This window comes from Schistocerca piceifrons, chromosome 2, assembly GCF_021461385.2.
Source record: "Schistocerca piceifrons isolate TAMUIC-IGC-003096 chromosome 2, iqSchPice1.1, whole genome shotgun sequence".
Lineage (NCBI taxonomy): Eukaryota > Metazoa > Arthropoda > Insecta > Orthoptera > Acrididae > Schistocerca > Schistocerca piceifrons.
In genome coordinates, this window is record NC_060139.1 from 656,156,451 (window position 1) to 656,178,985 (window position 22,535).

Genomic DNA, 22,535 nt, shown 5'->3' on the forward strand with positions numbered 1-22,535 from the left:
CGTTTTAAATGGTGTTAATGGGCTGTTACGTATCAACACCCACAAAAGGATTTGTGCAACTGGAGGTTGAACAATCCTTTTCTGACAGATCTACGTAACAGTCCTCATTTTACAATAAACTGGAGGAACAAGAATTTTACTTATTGTATGAATAATTACTAGGTTTGATTAAAAAAACAAGTTATTTCTTAACTGTATGAGCTAATATGCAACTTAGAGTTTCAAACTAGTACAATATTCCTTAATTGTAAATGTACTAATCTCTGTACTTTAGATAAATGTAAATAGTCTTGATATCTGCAGTTCGCAGACTGCTCGTCACTGAATTTTAAACTATACAGTACACAGACTGCTGTTTGGGATTAAATGTCAGACCAATGACTAATCTTACCATTTTTCATTTGTCAAGACACCTCCAACGCCACTTTCCCACCTTAACAATAATTCAAACATTATATGTAAGAGTTCACTTATATAATACTGTGTGATCAAAAAGTCAGTATAAACTTTAAAAACTTAATAAACCATGGAATAATGTAGAGGTAAAAATTGACACATATGCTTGGAATGACATGGGGTTTTATTAGAACCAAAAAAGGAAAACAACATTCACAAAATGTCTAACAGATGGCGCTGGACAGCTACCATGACGGGTGAGAGGTACACTGATATGTTACAGAATCGCATCATCCCCAGCCTAGTTGATTAACACCTGCTGGAATGTACGATGTCTATGCAGGATGGCGCTCCACTCCATATTGCTGGATGCGTGAAAGACTCTTGCGTGTGTCGTATGGTAATGATCGTGTGCTCAACCACCGCTTTCGTCATGCTTGGCCTCGCAGGTCCCCAGACCTCAGGCCATGCGATAATTGGCTTTGGGGTTACCTGATCGACCGACATCTCTAAGGATGCTGAAAGACAACATCCGACGCCAATGCCTCACCATAACTCTGGTCATGCTTTACTGAGCTGTTCACAACATTATTCCTCGACTACAGCTATTCTTGACGAATGATGATGGACATCTTGAGCATTTTCTACAAAGAACATCATCTTTGCTTTGTCTTACTTTGTTATGTTAATTATTGGTAATCTGATCAGATGAAGCGCCATCTGTCGGACATTTTTGAACTTTTGTATTTTTTTGGTTCTAATAAAACCCATGTCATTCCAAGCATACGTGTTAATTTGTACCTCTCTATCTACATTATTCCATGATTTATTCGGTTTTCAAATTTATACTGACTTTTTGGTCACCCGGTACATCATATTGGTTGTGTTTTATAAGTAATTGAAACAGCACCGACAACTATGTGGTTGACCCTTATATACAGGTCCATATACACCACTTGGATGTAAATACACGATAAATGAATCATAAATAATTAGTAAACATATAATATTGAAACCTGTGACATATCTAAGACATATACATCAAAATTACTAAAGCAAGGTACAGAATTACTGTGTCTGTTATCTGTTGCTGCTCAAACATAAATTATTATATAAACATAACAATATAGAAATAAGGTAGCCAAATGCATAGAATACAGCATATCTCATATAAAAAAAGTAAACAAAGTCAACTGCCTCACTGGGCAGATCATCAAAGTATTACAATGTTCACATTATGTGAAGTACTTTCATATACATCAAACATATTTAGTAATGCCCCTGCAGCCAGGCGACTAGCGCGACTTTTGGTGTTCTCGTAAAGATAAGTCATTTTAGATTATAAAACATATAGTTTGGTACCTATTACGTGGTAAATAGGTGTATTAGTGTGCCTTTAAAAGTGTACCATTAAAGGTTTCATTTTTCTTTACGTAATATAGTAGAAAACGCCAGAAGATCATTCAGTCGTATTTTCTGCTTACGTTTTGCTGCAGCAAATCTATAGAATTTCGTTTAGTTATTCTTTGCTCTCTCCAGCAATTTAACTTAGCGTACCTATTCATTATTTAAGTAGCACTTCCGGAAAGTAGCGTAAAGTTGTTGTTTCAGAAACTTTGCACTGTTGTTTTTGTTTACACACAGTTGCGTATAGGCCAAATTTGTGGAACCATATTTTCGTTTTTATCTGTAATTTAACTGACTTATCCTTAATAGACTATTACGTTTATCATGAGTGAAAAGTGCTTCCCTGACTGTAGAATTGTGAGGTCGGGGCTTTGGTGCGATGGGTACTGTAGTTCTTTCCATGTGGGTGACTACATTTGCTTGGGAATAGGGGAAGTAAATGAGATTGATCAGCAGTTTTGTAGGATTTGTAGTGGAGATAGGAAGATACTAGAACAGGAGGGGAAAATTGCCGCCCTTCAGGCTGAGTTAGACAAGGCCAGGGAAGATCTTGACAGGTCAAGGAGGGAGAAGGGTAAAGACAGGTGGGAAGTGGCAACAGGCAGTAGGTGGAACAGGCCTAGAACTTTATCTGACAGTATCATGATGAATGTGGAAAACAGATTTGACCTGCTGCTTCAGTTAGAAACTGGTGAGCCTCAAGCAGTTGCAGGTGTAGACAGGGCAAAACAAACTTTCAGCACCAAACTGAAAAGTAAGAATGTAGGGAAATCAGTAAAGAGAAAGAAAATGTTGTTGTTAGGTAGTTCCCATGGGAGAGGTGTTGGCCAACTTTTGCAGGATGAACTAGGAGCAGAATACCAGGTCACAAATTTTTTTAAACCTAGTGCTGGTCTGGAGCAGGTGATGGAGGTTTTAGGATCACTTTGCAAAGATTTCACTAAGGAAGACACCGTGGTTATAATGGGTGAGGCAGGTAACAGTATTGACAGAGATCCTGGGTACAGTATTGAGTGTGACCTGGCAAAGATTGCATCAGCATCGAAGCATACTAGTGTTGAGTTTGTATCTGTTCTTGGGCGCCATGACCGACCTCATTTGAACTCTTCTGTCAAGAGAGTTAATTTGGAGTTAGAATGGCTGCTTATGTCAGATGCAGGGTCACACATTGGTGTGGTTCCTGTTGATTCTCTCAATAGGAGGGATTATACTAGGCATGGCCTTCACCTCAACAGGAAGGGGAAGGGTAAACTGGCTGGGAAAATAGCAGGAAAGTTAAAGGGGGGAGGAACTGTCACGACTGGTAAAATACCAGTGGTTATAGGGTTCAGAAACGATCTTTTTATGGTAGGGAGGACAGAAAGAAACCAAATTTTAAGAGAGGTTAGAACTGAGAAAACCTCCAGTTTGAGAAAGAAACCAAAAAAACATTCTAGCTTATTACATCAGCATAAACAGCTATTGGTTAATAATTTTCAACAGTCAGCTGATATTTTAACTGTACCCAATTTTAACTCAGTCAATGTGAAATGTCAGCTATCTTTATTGCATCAAAATATTCGAGGACTGAGAAATAAAACTAATGAATTAACTACCCGCATAGATGAATTAGAGTCTTCAAAACCAGCTGTCATAATCTTCCTCTCTGAACATCATGTGGCCACTGGTATAGAACTTTTAAATGTTACAGGGTTTAGGTTAGCATCTCACTTTTGTAGATCAGAAATGGAGAAAGTAGGAGTTGCCACATTCATCAGGAACTGTCATAAATTTAAGAACATAGATATTCATAAATTTTGCCTCTAACAGCATATGGAAGCACGTGCAACAGAAGTAGAATTTCACAAAAATCCTACATAATATTAAGTGTATATCGAGCACCTGCAGGTAACTTTAATCTGTTCATAAACCACCTTGAAGCTGTACTGGCCCATTTAACAACCAAAAACAAAGAAATAGTGGTTGTTGGTGATTTCAATGTAGATTTCCTTAAAGACTCTCCGAATAAGAACTTAATTGAGTTATCAACTTAACTCCCACTGTAAAGTTCCCCACTAGGGTAGCCAGTTGCTCACAAACAGCCATTGATAATATCTTAATAGAAAAGTCCAATGAACAAAATTATATTATAAAACCAATAGTCAATGGCCTCTCAGACCATGACATGCAGTACCTTCTGTTAAATGTTAATACTGAACAGGATATAAAATCTGTTAAATCTGAGCTCAAGAGGGTAATCAATAAGCTAAAAATTGATTATTTTTGGACACTCCTCAGAGACATTCACTGGACTGATGTTTACAGTGCTCATGGCATGAATGAAAAATATAACACTTTTGCTAATAAAGTGCTTACCTTATTCGAACACTGTTTACCCCCAAAAACTTACGAAGGTAAGAGCAAAGCGTACAAAGAAGCCATGGATTACTCAAGGAATAGGGGTACCTTGTAAAACAAAAAGAAAACTGTATCTGTCAATCCGAAACAGTTACGATGTTGATGCTATAGCACATTACAAGAAGTACTGTTAACTATTAAAGACTGTAATACGGACATCAAAGCAAATATATTACAAGAACTAGATAGTCATATAAGATGACAAAATAAAGACAATATGTCATATAGTGAAGGAAGAGACCAGTAGAACCCGACATGAAGAGGAACAAACAGCATTAAGAGTAAGTGATACATTGGTGACAGACGTGTATAGTGTTGCAGAACTTTTTAACAAACATTTTATAACTGTTACTAAAAAAATGGGGTTGTCAGGTTCGGTAGATGCTGCTATGGAATACCTCAGACCAGACATTGCAAGTAACTTCCATGATATGAATTTGAACCTCACTATCCCAGCAGAAATAATGTCCATCATAAAATCTTTAAAATCAAAAACATCTAGTGGGTATGATGAAATATCAACATTGTAAATTAAAGAATGAGATTCTGAGCTAAGTAACATATTAAGCTATCTGTGTAACCAGTCGTTTATCAGTGGAATATTTCCTGAATGGTTGAAATATGCTGAAGTTAAGCCACTGTTTAAGAAGGGAGCTAATGAAATAGCATCAAATTTCCGTCCAATTTCAATGTTGCCAGCATTCTCAAAAATTTTAGAAAAAGTAATTTATTACAATATAACTTCTGCACAATTTCAGTGCAGTAATGTGTTCATTGTATATATATATATATATATATATATATATATATATATATATATATATATGTGTGTGTGTGTGTGTGTGTGTGTGTGTGTGCATGCATGCGTGTGTGTGTTTGTGTGTGTGTGTGTGTGTGTGTGTGTGTGTGTGTGTGTGTGTGTGTAAGTACAGTCTAACTTCTGCACCATTTCAGTGCAGTAATGTGTTCATTGTAAATAAGTATTATAGTAGTTGTATTACATGTTTATTAACTTATAAATAAATAATAAAACCTTTTATTGTACATTCATTTCATTAGTATTTGTAAAATGACTCTTTCATATAGTGTTCATTAAAAAATGACGATCATTCCACTTGGGTCCTGTGGAATGGTTCATTAGCTTATTTGTTTTAGTTGTAAATATTTGTCATGTATTGTTGTTTTCTGACATGTTCTACATCCTGGAGGACCTCCTCACTACGGATCAGTTGGAATGAAAGTAAATCTAATCTAATCTAATCTCTAAACATCACAGAGTCACGTGTGACAATCACAAAAGAAATTTTTTGTTACAGTTTCCAAATTAAACAAGAGGCAGGTCTGGCCACCATGGCCACATGCCACTGTAGAATCAGATTTACATTGGCAAATTAAGTACCAGCAAGTTAATTCCAGAACACATGCCGCTCAACACCTAGTTGACAGATTTCTCGTTGGTCATCACCACAGTAGACTTGATGTAGCAACATCAGATCAGACAGTAATTAAAACTGGGCACAGATGTAAATTCCAACATAGGGTAAGGCGTAGGGTAAAGTACTAGTGGTTAAATATGAATGGATTAATATTAGGTGTAAACTAGTTACTTCAGCCACTCTAAAGTTACGATATATATATATATATATATATATATATATATATATATATATATATATATATATATATAAAATTCCAGAGTGAGATTTTCACTCTGCAGTGGAGTGTGCGCTGATATGAAACTTCCTGGCAGATTAAAACTGTGTGCCAGACCGAGACTCAAACTCGGGACCTTTGCCTTTCACGGGCAAGTGCTCTACCAACTGAGCTACCCAAGCACGACTTACGCCCTGTCCTCACAGCTTCACTTCTCCCAGTAACTCGACTCCTACCTTCCAAACTTTACAGAAGGTCCCGAGTTCGAGTCTCAGTCCGGCACACAGTTTTAATCTGCCAGGAAGTTTCATATATATATATATATATATATATATATATATATATATATATATCATCAGTTACATATTAATGAATCAACTAGTCTTCAATTGAAAGTAGATGTCTTTAAGAACCATAACTATATAATGAATACAAATCCTTAATCTTTATCTTTTCCTTTGCTACTAATTACACATGAGTTATTAGTGGTCAACAGAGTATGTTCAATAAGACATTGGAGAAAATTAACCAGTTTTCATCAGTTGCGTAGCGTGGTTGTATATGTTGGGGAGATTCTACAGTTATTATAGGGAGACTAAATAGTACAATAAACAATACTTTAAACAAACGAAACAAAATATATCAAATAAAACAACAACAACTACTACTACTACTACTAACACTACCACTACCAGTATCACCGCTACTAATAATTATAATATTAATAATAATAATAATAATAATAACTAACTTGTTCAAGAAACGATGACAAATTTGTAGAAATCCAGCAGCAACAGAAGAAGCACTTATATTTGCTTGTACACAACTGCAATGCACCTGTCTTTTCTTTACACGAATAGGTCCATAACTCGGTCTACAAAGATCTGATCATTGGTTAGCTCTCCAAGTAGTGTCTTTTCTATTGCTAACGTTCTCAAACACGACAGCTGGGTGTTGGACATTGAATTCCTTAAATAATTCTTCACTTGTTTAAGAGTACTCATGCTTCATTCTATGCTTGCTATAATTGTGTGTAGGTTCAAAACCAAGCACAGCATCTTCTTTTATTTCTTCATAAACAGAGTTTAAATCATTGTTGACAATGTACTTTAAGATGATTCTTGGAGATAAGTGTCTTTTCCCATCAGTGTATATGTTACACAGTTTATTCTCAAGTTGTTCTTATTTGTAAAAAGGTTACTGTTCTAATAACTGAAGCAGTTTCAACTTTGGGAATTCTTTTTGATAGTTTGGGAAACACTTTTCGTTCAGAAGTTCAACAAACTGAATTTGGGATAAAGTCTTTAAATCTTCTTTCCATCTGAATATTTTGCAAATCCAGTATCTCGTAAGTTAGTGCCCTGAGAGATGCCTTTTGACTGTCAGAGAATGATAAGTTGCCATTCAAACACAAGCTGCATTTAATGCATTCATTAACGAATGTTTCTGTACTTAATTGTCATAAGTTTCTCAAAACAGTTCTCATTTCGTCGTGGCAAGCAGTTATACCGACCGATTTTGACTGAAGTACATTAAAGAGATGATTAAAATAAACAAAGCACCTTCGGTAGTAGACAAACGCAGGATCATCCATTCGTCATTTCATTCCCACAGGACAGCTCAAAGATTCTGGGTCCCATTGAGAGTCCATATCATCAATTATATAATTAAAAACACTATATAACTCTGAGAAACGGCTAGATATTGTTGAAACTGCCCTGGAGTGAACGTTTCAGCGAGTGTTGCTTGCATGTGGCAGCTTAAATCCTTTCTCAGTTAGAAATACAGTGCGTTTTGATGGTTTGCTGAAAAACGAATGGAATGTAGTACGATCACTTACAAACATGCGTACTTGTCATATGATTTTGGAGGCATGTAACAGTTCCAAATGAACAATGAATAAACAGCGCATAGAGACAGAACTGCTTCACCAATTGTTGTAGTCCTCTTTCTCTGCCCGCCATTACTGAAGCGCCATCATATGTTTGACTAACCCCTTTTCCTTCCACATTCCATTCTTTCAATACTGCACAAATAATGTTTGACAAACCTTCAGCAGTTTTGTCTCCAGAAAGATCGTAAAATCCAACGAAGCTTTCCTCAATTTTGTCTGCAGTACAGAATCTTAATATTATAATCATTTGACTCTTGCACGACACGTCTAATGTTTCATCAACCTGAATCGAAATGAAATTTCAGCTCTGAATTTCAGAGTTTATGTACTCATTAACTGCCAGAGTTACCATTTCTATTACATCATTCTGTATATCTGGAGAAGTTCCTTTAAAGGTTGCAGATGATGACAGATGGTCTCTTATTAACTGCTCTCCTTGAACTAGTAAATCCAACAATTCCAGATAGTTACCGTTGTTGCTAGAGGATTCATCTTCTCGATGGTTGCAAAAGGCTAGTTCTTGTTTACAAATAAATACAACTGCCTGAATAAGACGAGCCAATACTCTTCTGTTGGATGCGACTTATTCTTTGTATTTTTTTGTTGTTAGACAAGCGGCTTCAGAAAGGGCGCGCTCAGTTCTACTTTTGCCCAATAACTGAAATGATTCTTTGTTCTGCAGGTGACGTTTTGATATCTGATGCTTTTGTGCTTTGCTGTCAAAGTTCTTTATTGTACAAATGCCCTCATTGCACTACTCCTTTTCACGACCAAACAGACGACATACATAACATTATAATCTGTTATTAACTGCATTTGCAGTCAGCCAAGTATACTTTTCGTACCACATTGTCTGAAAAGTTTGGCTTCACTTAAAACTAAACTGTGTATAGGAATAGCTCGTTTGTCCTTCTATTCACACTTTTTTCGTTCATTAATGAAAAAAAGGCGTTTTCAATAAAAATTCTGTAAGATGTTCAGTTGCTGGCTCACCTTTAGATTAGATTAGATTAGTTTACGTTGCATAGATCCGTGCTGAGGAGATCCTCGTGGATGTGGAACATGTCAATTTTTTTTAGCTGAAATAACAATACTAATAGCATGAATATATACAATAAATCATTTGTTTCTATTAAAAAATTAATCAATGGAGTAGAAGGAGTTGGCCACTGGTAAGTCTTTCAGGCTCCTTTTAAACTGATCTTTATTTGTAACTAAATTTTTTATGTTTACTGGCAAATTATTGAAGATGAGTGTTCCTGCGTAGTGGACCCCTTTTTGAACTAAAGTAAGTGCTTTTAAGTCCTTGTGCAGATCATTTTTGTTCCTGGTATTGTATGTATGAACTGAGCTGTTTGTTGGAAAAAGAGACATATTATTTAGGACAAATTTCATTAATGAGTAAATATACTGAGAGGAAGTGGTTAGTATACCCAGTTCTTTGAAGAGGTTTCTAGAGGACGTCTGTGAATTTACTCCACAAATAATACGTATTACACGCTTATGGACTCTGAAAACTTTTGTTTGACTTGAAGAGTTACCCCAAAATATTATACCATATGACATTATGGAATGAAAGTAGGCAAAGTATGCAAGCTTTTTCATTTTTATGTCGCCTATGTCTGCTAACACTCGAATTTGTTAAGGCGTTTCTGCAGTTCTGTGGTGTGCTCTTCCCAACTGAATTTATTATCAAGTTGTAATCCCAGGAATTTAAGACTGTCAACCTCTTCTATCAGCTCTTCTTCGTATTTTATGCATATGCTGGGTGGGAACCTCTTACAGGTTCTAAATTGCATATAGTGAGTCTTTTCAAAGTTTAATGTCAGTGAGTTGGCTTTAAACCATTTATTAATACCATTAGCAGATCTTTTTAGAACTACACTTGACATACTATTTATTGCAATACTTGTGTCATCTGCAAACAAAACGAACTCTGCTTCTGGCAGTGTAACTGATGAGAGATCATTAATGTATACAAGAAAAAGCAATGGCCCTAAGATGGATCCTTGTGGGACACCACATGTAATTTCTTCCCATTCTGATGATGACTGATGACTTAATTCACTAGTCCCTTGCACTGACACCCTTTGTTTCCTGTTAGTGAGGTATGACTTGAACCATTTTGCAGCACTGCCCGTGACACCATAGAATTCTAATTTACTTAAAAGGATGGTGTGGTTCACACAATCAAATGCCTTTGACAAATCACTGAAAATACCTGCTGCTTGTAATTTGTTATTTAATGAATTAAGTACATTTTCACTGTAGGTGTAAATAGCCTTCTCGATATCAGAACCCTTCAGAAATCCAAACTGTGTTCTTGATAATATGTTATTTGTGGTCAGATGGTTGAGCAGCTGCCTGTACATTACTCTTTCTAAAATTTTTGAGAATGCTGGCAAAAGTGAAATCGGTCTGTAGTTTGATGGTATCTCTTTATCCCCTTTCTTGAATAGAGGCTTAACATCTGCATATTTTAGCCAGTCAGGAAATGTCCCAGTTATAATTGACTGGTTTCACAAGTAACTTAGAATTGTACTAAACTCACAAGAACATGCCTCAATTAACTCTGATGATATTTCATTGTACCCACTAGAATGCTTTGTTTTTAACGATTTTATTATGGACGTTATTTCTTTTGGTGAAGTTAGTGATATATTCATGTACTTGAAGCTATTTGTGAAGGCTAGTTTCAGATATTCAAGGGCATTATTTACTCATCCTGAAAGTCCCATTCTATCAGTAGCGGATTAAAGTACTTGTTAAATAGATTTGCCACACTATGCCCATCAGTTACTAATGTGTCATCTACACTTAGTGCTATTTGCTCCTGTTCCTTTCTGGTTCTACCAGTCTGCTCTTTCACTATATCCCATATTGTTTTTATATTGTTCCCTGACATTGCTATCTTCTTCTCATAGTGCATTTTGTTTAGACGTCTGAATTACTTTTTTTAATGTCTTACAGTATTCCTTGTATTTAGCTAAATCATCAGCATTGGAGCTATTCTTGGTCAACAGATACATTTTCCTTTTTGTCTTACAGGAAATCTTTATTCCTTGTGTAATCCATGGTTTTATTATAGACTTCTGTTTAATTTGAGTAACTTTTAGAGGAAAACAGTTTTCAAACATGGTACTGACATTGTTCATGAATGTGTTATATTTTTCATTCATGTTATGAGCACTATAAACATCTTTCCAGTTCATATCTTTGAGCAGTTTTCTAAAACACTCAATTTTTGGTTGACTGACTACTCTCCTGTACTCAAATTTAGCAGTCTTGATAATCTGCTTAGAATTTACATCTAAGACAAGGAGCTGCATGTCATGATCTGATAGTCCATTTATAACAGGTTTTATGATATGATTTTGTTCCTTTGACTTGTCTATCAAAATGTTATCAAAGGCTGTCCTTAAGGATTTAGTGATCCTAGTTGGAAAGTTTACAGTGTGAGTTAGATTGAAAGACATTACTAACTGCAGTGAATGTTTACTGGAAGACTGCATTAGAAAATCTGTATTAAAGTCACCAGCAATCAAAATTTCTTTGTTTCTTCCTGTTCAATAATCCAAAAGAGCTTCTAGATGATCTAAGAATAGATTATAAGTTCCTGCAGGTGCTTGGTAAATAGTTATTATTATATAAGATCTGTTATGGAACTCTACTTCAGTTGCACATGCTTCTAGATGCTGCTCTAAACAGAATTTATTAATGTCAATGTTCTTGAATTTATGGCAGTTTTTGATAAATGTGGCAACTCCTCCTCCATCCATATCTACTCTGCAGAAGTAGGAAGCTAGCTCAAATCCTGAAATGTCTAACATATCTATATCAGTGGTCACTTGATGTTCAGAGAGGCAGATTATGTCAATTTGGTTAGATGAATTCAATTCATCGATACAAATGAGTAGTTCATCAACTTTATTTCTGAGTCCCGGAATGTTCTGGTGTAATAAAGATAACTGATACTGCATACTAATGGGATTGTAACTGCTTTGGCGAAGATGAACTGGCAGTTTCTGATTACTTTCTGTTAAACACTGTTTAAATGGAGGCTGTATGATAAAATCTGACTCCTGTTCATCTGTTTTCTCAAACTGAGTGTGTCTGCCAATCTCTCTTAAAACTCGTTTTCTTTCCCCCTTCCCTATCCTAAAAAGGGCATCCCTCTGACACCTGTGACCACTGGTATTTTACCACTTTTGCCAGTGTCCCCCCTTAAGTTTTCTGCAATCAACCCGGACAGTTTTCCCTTCCCTTTCCTATTGAGGTGAAGGCCATGCCTAGTGTAGTCCCACCTATCGATAGCATCCACAGGAGTCAAACCAATATGGGACCCTATATCCGTCCTAAGCAGCCACTCCAACTCCAAGTTCACCCTCCCTATGGAAGAGTTCAAATGAGGCCGATCATGGCATCTCAACACAGACACAAATCCCACACTCGTATGCTTCGTTGCTGATGCTATCTTCACCAGGTCACTCTCTATGGAATATTCAGAGTCTCTGCCAATGCTATTTCCCGGACCACCCACTATAACCACGGCATCCTCCTTTGTGAAATCCTTGCATAAAGCACCTACATCCTCTGTTACCTGACTCAGATCTGCACTAGGGTTGAAAAAGTTTGTGACCTGGTACTCTGGACCTAGATTTTCCTGCAGTAGTTGGCCAACACCTCTACCATGGGAACTACCTAACAACAGAACTTTCTTTCTCTTTACAAATTTCCCTACCTTTTTCAAGTCCTTGAAAGCTTGTTGTGCCCTTTCTACAGCTTCTGCTACATGAGGCTCATCCGATTCTGACTGAGGTAACAGGTCAAATCTATTTTCAAGATTTATGACAAAGCTGTCTGATGCTCTCTTTTGCCTGTTCCCCCTATTACCTGTTGCCACTTCCCACCTCTGTTCACCATTCTCCCTCTTTAACCTGTACAGATCCTCCCTTGCCTTTTCTAGGTCAGCTTGAAGAGCTGCAGTTTTCCCTTCCTGTTCCAGTATTTTCCTATCTCTACTGCAGATCCTACAATACCACTGGTGAGCCTCATTTATGTCCCCATTTCCCACGCCACTACATTCGCCTCAATGAAAGAAACTACAGCACCCATCACACCATACCCCGGAACTAACGATCCTACGGCATGTCAGACACTTCTCACTCATGGTAAAAACAGAAATCGTATAAGCTGATTTAAGTAGTAACTAAAACGTAAACAAAGGACCCTAGAAACTATTCAGGCAGATATAAATAAACTGAAAGAGTACTGAATAAAAAAAATGGTGATTACATATAACTCACTGTTACTTACGATACGCGCGCGTGAAATTAAGCCTAAAATCCGTGCTATAGGCGCGAGAAGGAAAATAAACTTCTTACCCCGTTTAATCTTCTGTAACACTTCACTAACACTTCCACTAATGTAACAACACTTATATTATATTTATACCAACTGGAAATGTTTATCTATAAGTTTAATTCACTGCCTAGGATTCGTGCTTGATGTTGGCGACACAAATATGCACTAAAATCACTCTAGAATGACTATGAACACAAATCGCACGACTGTTAAAAGCCAGCATAGAAGTGGCAGAGACTAGTCTCGATACCTGCTAGCAGGCGCAGCTCACCAGCCTTCGCGGAAGAGGGGAGGTGGAGGGGAGCCGAGAATGCCACTTAAGTGCAGATGCACACAGCCAGGTAAGGGAAGGGAGGCAGAGACTGAGAGCAGTCGAGTGTCAAATAAGCAAATACACGAATACTCAGGGTGCGGCATGGGCTACAAAACTGATATCTTCGTACATTTAGAGCTCTTAGTAGAAAGTTGTTTATATTTTTGTTATGAATTACCATTGCATCATTTTTAAGCATGAATACAGAGCAGACTAAGACTCTAACATATTTTTGAACATCATCTGTCACATATTTAATATCCATACCACATAAGTAGTCAGTCACATCATCTGCTTTTACATTAAAAGTTTCATGTAATAAATCCTGGTTTTCATTAATAATCAGATAATAAGCTAACATTTGTATATATTGAAAAGCATGGACTCAAACCAGATGAGAACACATATATAAGGCCACAAACATCTAACCTAATTGTAATCACATCTCAGCTGTAAAGTAATAGTACAGATATCTTAAGTAAACTTCACACCAGTTCTAAACATTTTCTCAACTTTTCACAAAATCAAATGAGGTTATAACTTTATCAGCATAATGAGAATAACTGTACAGGCATCATGAGTAAATATTACACCAACTCTCCTCAAAATTCATACTCTGGTTATATTATTAAACTACAAATTATTAAATCTGCCCAAAGTTTGTACTTGTATCCAGATAATCAGAAAAAAACAGCTTGTCCAGTATAAAATACATGCACCAGTTCCTTTTGGCATCCAGTCTCTAACTACTTGTCCAAATAAGAAAGTGGAAGAGGATGAGTTTATACAGATAAGTAAGATAGGATGTGACTTAGAAAAGGAAAGAGTCACACCAGCTCTGAGCCTTGTGTTCGCCACCCCAAAATTGCAAAAAGAGCTTGCAACCTCCTGAGGAATTTTTTGTTAGAATGGTTCAAATGGTTCAAATGGTTCTGAGCACTATGGGACTTAACATCTGTGGTCACCAGTCCCCTAAAACTTAGAACTACTTATACCTAACTAACCTAAGGACATCACACACATCCATGCCCGAGGCAGGATTCGAACCTGCGACCATAGCATTCACGCAGTCCCGGACTGCACGCCTAGAACAGCTAGACCACCGCGGCCGGCTTTGTTAGAATGATTTAAGGTTGTCATCATTTGAAATAGTATCTGTTCTTACTGTCCTCACACAGTTGTTACGCTTGTCACTACATGTTTCATCAGAGTTCATAGCTTTAATAGAGTCACACGATATTTTTGAACGTCATCTGTCACATATTTAATATCCATACCACACAAGCAGTCAGTCACATCATCTGCTTTTACATTAGAAGCTTCATGTAATAAATCCTGTTCCTTCACATTGAATGACCATGTACTAAATTACTCTGTTCATAATTTACTGGTATACAGTAGCAAGTCACTACACAATGAATCTTAATAAGGAAAACGAATATCATTCATTTTTCAAAATATTGGTTTCTAAAAAAATTGAAATTGGTGTTGTTTTGTTCTTCCACACTCTAAGTCAGGTGCCTGGTCAAGTTATAGACTTGTGTCTTACAAATTGCACACTGTATACTCTAGGATAGTAGAAGGATTCTAACTACTCTAACTAGATAGGATAGTGAAAAGGGGAGTGATTCCAGAAAATAAATATGGAGTCAATGGCTGGGACAAAGCACTACTTGCCACATGTTGTATCCATGACAGTACCACAGATCCCCTACCTGTTAAATTTCACCACAAAACTACTGAAAAAATGAATCTCAGAGGATGTTCACCCCCATATTTTGCCTTGACTATACAGTGCACAGGATGTATTCTCAACTATTTCAATTCCTCAAATCACTATTTAATTAATAATTTATGATGGACATAAGGATTTTTTAAAGAAATGTTCAAATGTTCAGTAATGACAAAAATAAAAATATAAATTTCCTCTTATTGGTTATTTCACTTTCACTGGGTTAAGGTACTCACTGTAGAGTTTGCTAAAGTATACAATATGACCTTGACTGTGTAAAGTAAGAAGCATATCAAATAAATTTCCAATGGTGTGTCAAATATCAAAGAACAAATATCATGATGCTAAACAGGTGATTTAAGGTCATCTGCACAATATCAACTGTGTCACACTCCTCCAAATAACAACAAATTCAAATGGTCCTACATAAAATCAAACAAACCCCAATCTATGCCAGGTAAAAGCATACACTAGTGTTCAAATATACCCTTTTCAACCCCGAATCTATGAATAGACAAAATATAGGTAAAATAAGCAAATATTCACACATAAAAGAAATATGAATAAAAAAACTACAGAAAAATATTTTACAGTATTAGGTTCAAATGTGTTAAGTTATCCGATTTCTCACTTGTCAGTGTTTACATTTGCAATAAGCAGTGGACATTAATTGAGCTTTTTATTAGTTGTAATTTTCTTTCAATTAGTATCTTTTTTATTATTGAGTCAGAATATTCAGAACGTGTCTTAACAAGTTGTACATCATGGGTTTGTCTGTGTGGCATAGAGTATACATTCTTCAACACAAGTTTACTGTTTGCTGGTTTTTTATTCACTTTTGTGGTACTTTCATCAACTAGGTAATTCTTTTTGCAAAGCTCACTCAAATCTGTCTGCAAGCTACTGATTTCAGCACACAAACTCCCTTCACTACTTGTACACATTCACTAATTGAGTTACTATTAGATGCCTGTTCCAAATTGACGAAACATTTTCCTTTCCTTAATGCACATTTTGACAAATTTCATTTATGGTTTCGCACTTTTGGCCACTATTGTTACGTCTGTCACCATAGTCACTAACTATTTTCACCACTTTATCACAATCACTACCTTTTACTACAATACTACACATTTACTAATCATACTACCACCAGGAGTCTGTTCCACATTTTTCATGGCAATTTTATCATCTGAGTGCACACTTTGACAAATTTCAGTTAAGACCTTACACTGTTGATCACCATACTGACATTTGGTACCATAGTCATTGACTATATTTAGTACTCTATCACTAATTAGGTCTTCCTTTCCATTTTAACAAACAGATTCAGACACATCACTGAAATCAACTGCTAACAGTAATCTATCAGGCACTGCTCTACTGGTTTCTAACTCAGTACTCAAACACTCACCAGAAATTCCAGAATCATTCAGCATCAAACCATCAACTTTAACTTCTACATTTACTATCATCTAATTCTGTAAGTAACATATCATCACCAACATCATCATCATCATCATCATCTGAAATATTCTTATTATAAATATCACCATCATACTTGATATTATTTTCAATGACAAACTCATTTCTCTCTCCACACACTTCAACAACCTCAACACTGTGAGTACTCTGTTCTACAACATCCCCATTTTCCTGTTTATTATCTACTGTAAATTCTTTGGAATTACACTGCCACTCTCAGTTCCATTGCCTAGCACATGAACATCAGCTTCCACACATACAGCATCAGTGTCAGCATTTTCACCCATTTCACAGCCACTCAACGTTCTCACTAAACCATACTCATCAGATGAGTTCTCATCACTATCAACAGCTACTACCGAATTACAACTGTTAAAGAAATTTGTCAAAGTGCTTTCTCCTAATTCCAATTCAGATTTTTACTTTTTTGTTCATCTTTGTTTTCAGATAAAAAAATATCACAAAATTCCCTATCAAACTTCTTTCTCCTCACTTCAGGTTGTATTCTGGGTACAAAATTTTGGTGTGTTCTATTTGTTCTGCCCCTTCCCCTTCTGCAATTACTCCAATGTGCCGGACTGTAATTCTGTTGCCTATCTGCCCCATTTCACTAGGCTCCAAAAGAGGCAGGTCTTAGTTTAACGGACCATTTCTTCTGTTTTCAAAATTGTTAGTATTATTTCACTCATTTTGCCCCCACGGCCAATTTCTTGTTTCAAAATTCCTATTCTCATGTCTCTGCCTATATTTCCTCTCCCCATTTCTTCTCTCATCATTACTAAATCTACTATTGAAATGATCATTGAAAGCTCTGTTATTGTTATTCGTGCTATCATCAGGTCTGTCATAACATCTGTCATTTCTCTCCCATGATAAATCCAATTTACCTATATATCTAAGGAATTGTTCAACTGTATCATCAGGTCCGTTGACGAGACTACACTGAACCCTATTCGGTAACCTACGTTTCAAGGCGTCTATTTGGATCATTTGATCAAGTAGTTTATCAGGATGTACAAAAATTCTTAACTTTTGTTCACAAACAGTTTTCATATGTCCACTACCCATTTGAAATTTGGCCCATTCAAAAATTTTGACTTAATTCTAGCTTGTTTAGTTTCTGACCAGAATTTGTTCATGAAAGCTCTTTCTACCTCATTAAACGACATTTCAGGTTTGATTGCTTGGTTCGCCCATGACAAATCCTCCCCATCTAAGAACTTATTATAAAACTTAATTTTCAAATTATCACGCATTTTGTCATTCAAATTGTCTTTAATCTGGAACATGAAATCAACTGGCTGTATAATGCCCTCCCCTGAAAATGTTTTGATGTTTACATTACTCCACAATGGACTGTAACTACAGTAAGATTTCACAGCAACAGAATCTTCGATTTCTTGAAATTTAGATCTGAAGTTCGAAATTTCGCCTAAGCAAGTGCCTGCATCATCTTTTAACTCCGCAAAATTATCAATTTTGGTGAAATTGTGTATATTTTGGTCCGTTGCTTCGAATTTCTTTATGAAATCTTTGTTGAGCTTTATTAATTGTAATACTTCAACAGTAGCAACTTTTTCGAAATTTTCCACGGAATCAAGCCTCTCTTCGAATTTTTTGTTTTCCTGTTTTAATGTCACTATTTCCCCTTCTATAGTCGAAACGTTTTTGGTAATCTCGTCTACCTTTTCCCAACACCTCTCTAAACTGTCTTTTGTCTCGCAAATTTGGGTTCCATGGGTGTATAATTTTTTATCGATTGAATCAAGAAAAATTTTCTGGTCATCAATTGATCTTTTTTGTTCATCCATTGATCTTTTTTGCTCTTCCACTAACTGTACTAACCTATCTAAGGCAGATACATTTGATTCAAATCCACAAAAGGGTGTACATACACTACTGTGATAACTATCCTGTCCAATTTCATTGTCACAATTAACTACATTATTAGCAGTAATATCTACGCTTTTTTCCAAGTTTCCATTAACGTCCCCATTATCATCAACTTGCCTATTGTTGTTAACCTCTCTATTATCCTCCTTAATGACAAAACAGACAAAAACAGTTTCCAAAAGTAAAATTCAAATAAATTTTGTACTTACAAACAGTAGGTTTTCCGAGATGAATTTTCACATAAGTATACTTTGTAGTGTTACTCACTTTCTTCTTTGTCCAGTTCTCATAAATATGGAATATTATTTCATCAGGCAGGTTATCTCTGAAACAAAATACAAGATTAGTTTACAGATTTACACTGTATCCCAGCTCCATACACCAATTATAACGTTCTTAGGGGTTAGTTTTACTCATTGTATCTGGTAATCTGTCGCAGCATAACTCCTGGAGACAGTTATGGTAAAAAAATAACTACAAAGTTAGTTTTTAAATAATTAGTCCTGTTTTTTGTTTCCACTGAAGATTGATTGTAATCTCAAATTATTTAAAAACATCTTTACAGATCTGAAATAAGTTGTAACATACTTGCAATAAATTATCACAATAAGCTACATGCTTTTTGTCTAAAAACACACAATGTACTGACTCCTCTATAACAATATGGCTACTCCTATATATATGTTCTAAACCATCCCGAACAATCCTCGGCATTGTTTAAAATGAATATATGATTAATTAACAATTAAAATTTATACAAAAACTGAAAATACATATATAAACGCATGTCTGCTCAGTACAGTAACAACACTATGATATTAGTACATGTCTGTTATTTCTTTCGAGAATAAACTCTCAAATAATAAATTACAATAATACATTTACATTTTTTAATTAATTACTAGAGACTCTCTTTGTGGGAATTATTTCCCTTCATTTACAGAGCTTCTACACTTTGAACTGAAATAGATTAAACAGTTAATCTTTACAGTTATAAGTTTTTCTAGGCGAGTTACATATTTTGTTTACATGTGCGATCGTGAATTAGACTGGGAAATGTTCGTTTTAAATGGTCTTAATGGGCTGTTACGTTTCAGGCACCAAGTAATTCATATTTGACCCAGCCTCAGTAAACTTCATTTCATCCATCCCCACTCCAGTGAACCAATGAAGGAAATCTTTATGGCGGAACATAGCAGTAACCTGCTCAGATATGCGCTTGAAGAGCTTCTGAATAGCTGTAGAATTTCCAGTGAATGCAACAGCCATTTTCAGCCCACGGGGTGGAATGTCACACCTAGCAGTTTTAACATTATTTGGGATCCATTCTACAAAGTAGCTGGTTTTCTTATTTTGAATGTTGAGCATCTGCTCATCCACTCCCTACATGGACATTTTACCTCTGAAGATAGCAGCAAGAGACAAGTATCGACCATGGCGAGGATCACAAGCTACCATCATGTTTTTAGCATCAAGCATCTGTTGCATAAGCTCTGGAACAGTGAGGGCTCTATAGTGCTGATTGCCATGAGCCATCAGTGGGGCAAACCCAGGCATGAAAAAATGCAGGTGTGGGAAAGGAACCATATTAACTGCTAATTTGCGCAAGTCTGCAGTCAACTGTCCTGGAAACCTGAGACACGTCGTTACACCATACATCGTTAGGAAGACAAGGTGATTCAGATCAGATCGTCTGCTTTTCACACTACTTTCTACATTCGTGACGTCTCTAGTTGGCTTTCGACTATCGAGTTTTGCAAGTGCATGTGAACTGTGGGGACTTCAATTATGTTTTTCGTGTGTAGCGCTAGCCGGCTAAATAATAAATAGTGTGGGACAATGTGTGCCGAACTAGTAGATGATTATAAAATGCTATTTCAGACAATTCTTAGGGGATTGTAATGTTACTAGAGAGGACTAGCTGACCAGCTGATTCAGCTAGTGGGCTAGATAGACTTTTCGAAAAACTGAAGTGTCTTGGCTACTAATATATGGTGAAAACGTTTTCAGATGCAACCAAAAGTAAGTGAATAACTAAGTTTGTATCAGTATTTTATCTGTTTGCTGCTAGGACGGTCTTTGTTTCGTAGCATTACGTCACTTATGTTGAATAATCAGTGTGTAACTTCGGGTTACCAATCATTAAATTACCTTTGTTTATGCCTATCTGAGATTCGTTTTGAACTGATTGTGGCGATTAAATTCGCTAATTTGCAAGAAGTTTTGCCTTAAATTGTTTAATAACTACTGCGGGTTTTAAAGCAACACATTATCAGTCAAGATGATGGAAGAAGGATTGTTTTATGTCGAAAGTGCGGTGTCAAAGGACAAACATTTTCTGGAGAATTTCTCAGTTCCTAGCAGTAGTTTTGAAGATTTCCAGAAATCAAGGTACTTGTGCAAACATTTTTGTGCTATATTCATTCATTATCCTGGGTGGGGATTTGAGAAAGTTGAGGAAAGGTATAGAACCAACCCATTAATATGCATCGACGAGACTTATGGACTTGGATTGAACAGCAGTTGCACAGCCCATATTAGTGCTGTGGTACATTCACAAGACACCAATATGAGTAGTGATGAGGAGTCAGGTGAAATTAACATTACAGTAAGTTCTCACCCTTCACGGAAGCGGGAGGTGACTTAGATTTGTAAATATATTACAAATATCACCTATAATTGCAGCGACGACACTGCATTAGACGAAATTCTGGAAATGATGAGGATATGTTCTGTGAGGCTAGAAAAATCAAATGCTCTAAGTGATGGACTTCCCTTAATGGTAAGGTCGCCTGCTAAGTAACATAATTAGGGCAATGTTGAGAGAGAAAGAGTGAGAGAGAGAGAGGGGGGGGGAGAGAGAGAGAGAGATTCAATCAGTGGACTGTGTGTGTTTGGATGGGGGCAGGAGTGATGTTATGCTTTATTCATTTTTTCTTTGCAAGTTTTGCTTGTATTATGGTTGTTGACTTGGTTCTTTGATGTATGTCATGTGCTAGTTTTAAGTAGAATATGTTTTATCATATAATAATTCCAATCCCAAAGAAAGCAGGTGTTGACAGATGTGAAAATTACCGAACTATCAGTTTAATAAGTCACGACTGCAAAATACTAACACGAATTCTTTACAGATGATTGGAAAAACTAGTAGAAGCCGATTTCAGGGAAGATCAGTTTGGATTTTGTAGAAATATTGGAACACGTGAGGCAATACTGACCCTACGACTTATTTTAGAAGCTAGATTAAGGAAAGGCAAACCTACCTTTCTGGCGTTTGTAGACTTAGAGAAAGCTTTTGACAATGTTAACTGGAATGCTCTCTTTCAAATTCTGAAGGTGGCAGGGTTAAAACACAGGGAGTGAAAGGCTATTTACAATCTGTACGGGAACCAGATGGCAGTTATAAGAGTCGAGGGGCTTGAAAGGGCAGCAGTGGTTGGGAAGAGAGTGAGACAGGGTTGTAGCCTCTCCCCGATGTTATTCAATCTGTATATTGAGCAAGCAGTGAAGGAAACAAAAGAAAAATTCGGAGTAGGTATTAAAATCCATGGAGAAGAAATAAAAATTTTGAGGTTCGCCGATGACATTGTAATGTTGTCAGAGACAGCAAAGGACTTGGAAGAACAGTTGAACAGAATGGATAGTGTCTTGAAAGGAGGATATAAGATGAACATCAACAAAAGCAAAACGAGGATAATGGAATGTAGTCAAATTAAGTCGGGTGATGCTGATGGAATTAGATTAGGAAATGAGACATTTAAAATAGTAGAGGAGTTTTGCTATTTGGGGAGCAAAATAACTGATGATGGTCGAAGTAGAGAGGATATAAAATGTAGACTGGCAATGGCAAGAAAAGCATTTCTGAAGAAGAGTAATTTGTTAACATCGAGTATAGATTTAAGTGTCAGGAAGCCGTTTCTGAAAGTATTTGTATGGAGTGTAGCTATGTACGAAAGTGAAATATGGACGATAAATCATTTAGACAAGAAGAGAATAGAAGC

General features: G+C 36.4%; 1 pseudogene; it reads right to left on the reverse strand.

The window, feature by feature from the left end:
- Positions 1 to 16,608: 16,608 nt before the first annotated feature.
- Positions 16,609 to 20,214, reverse strand: LOC124775709 (annotated as a pseudogene).
- Between the last annotated feature and the right edge of the window lie 2,321 nt (positions 20,215 to 22,535).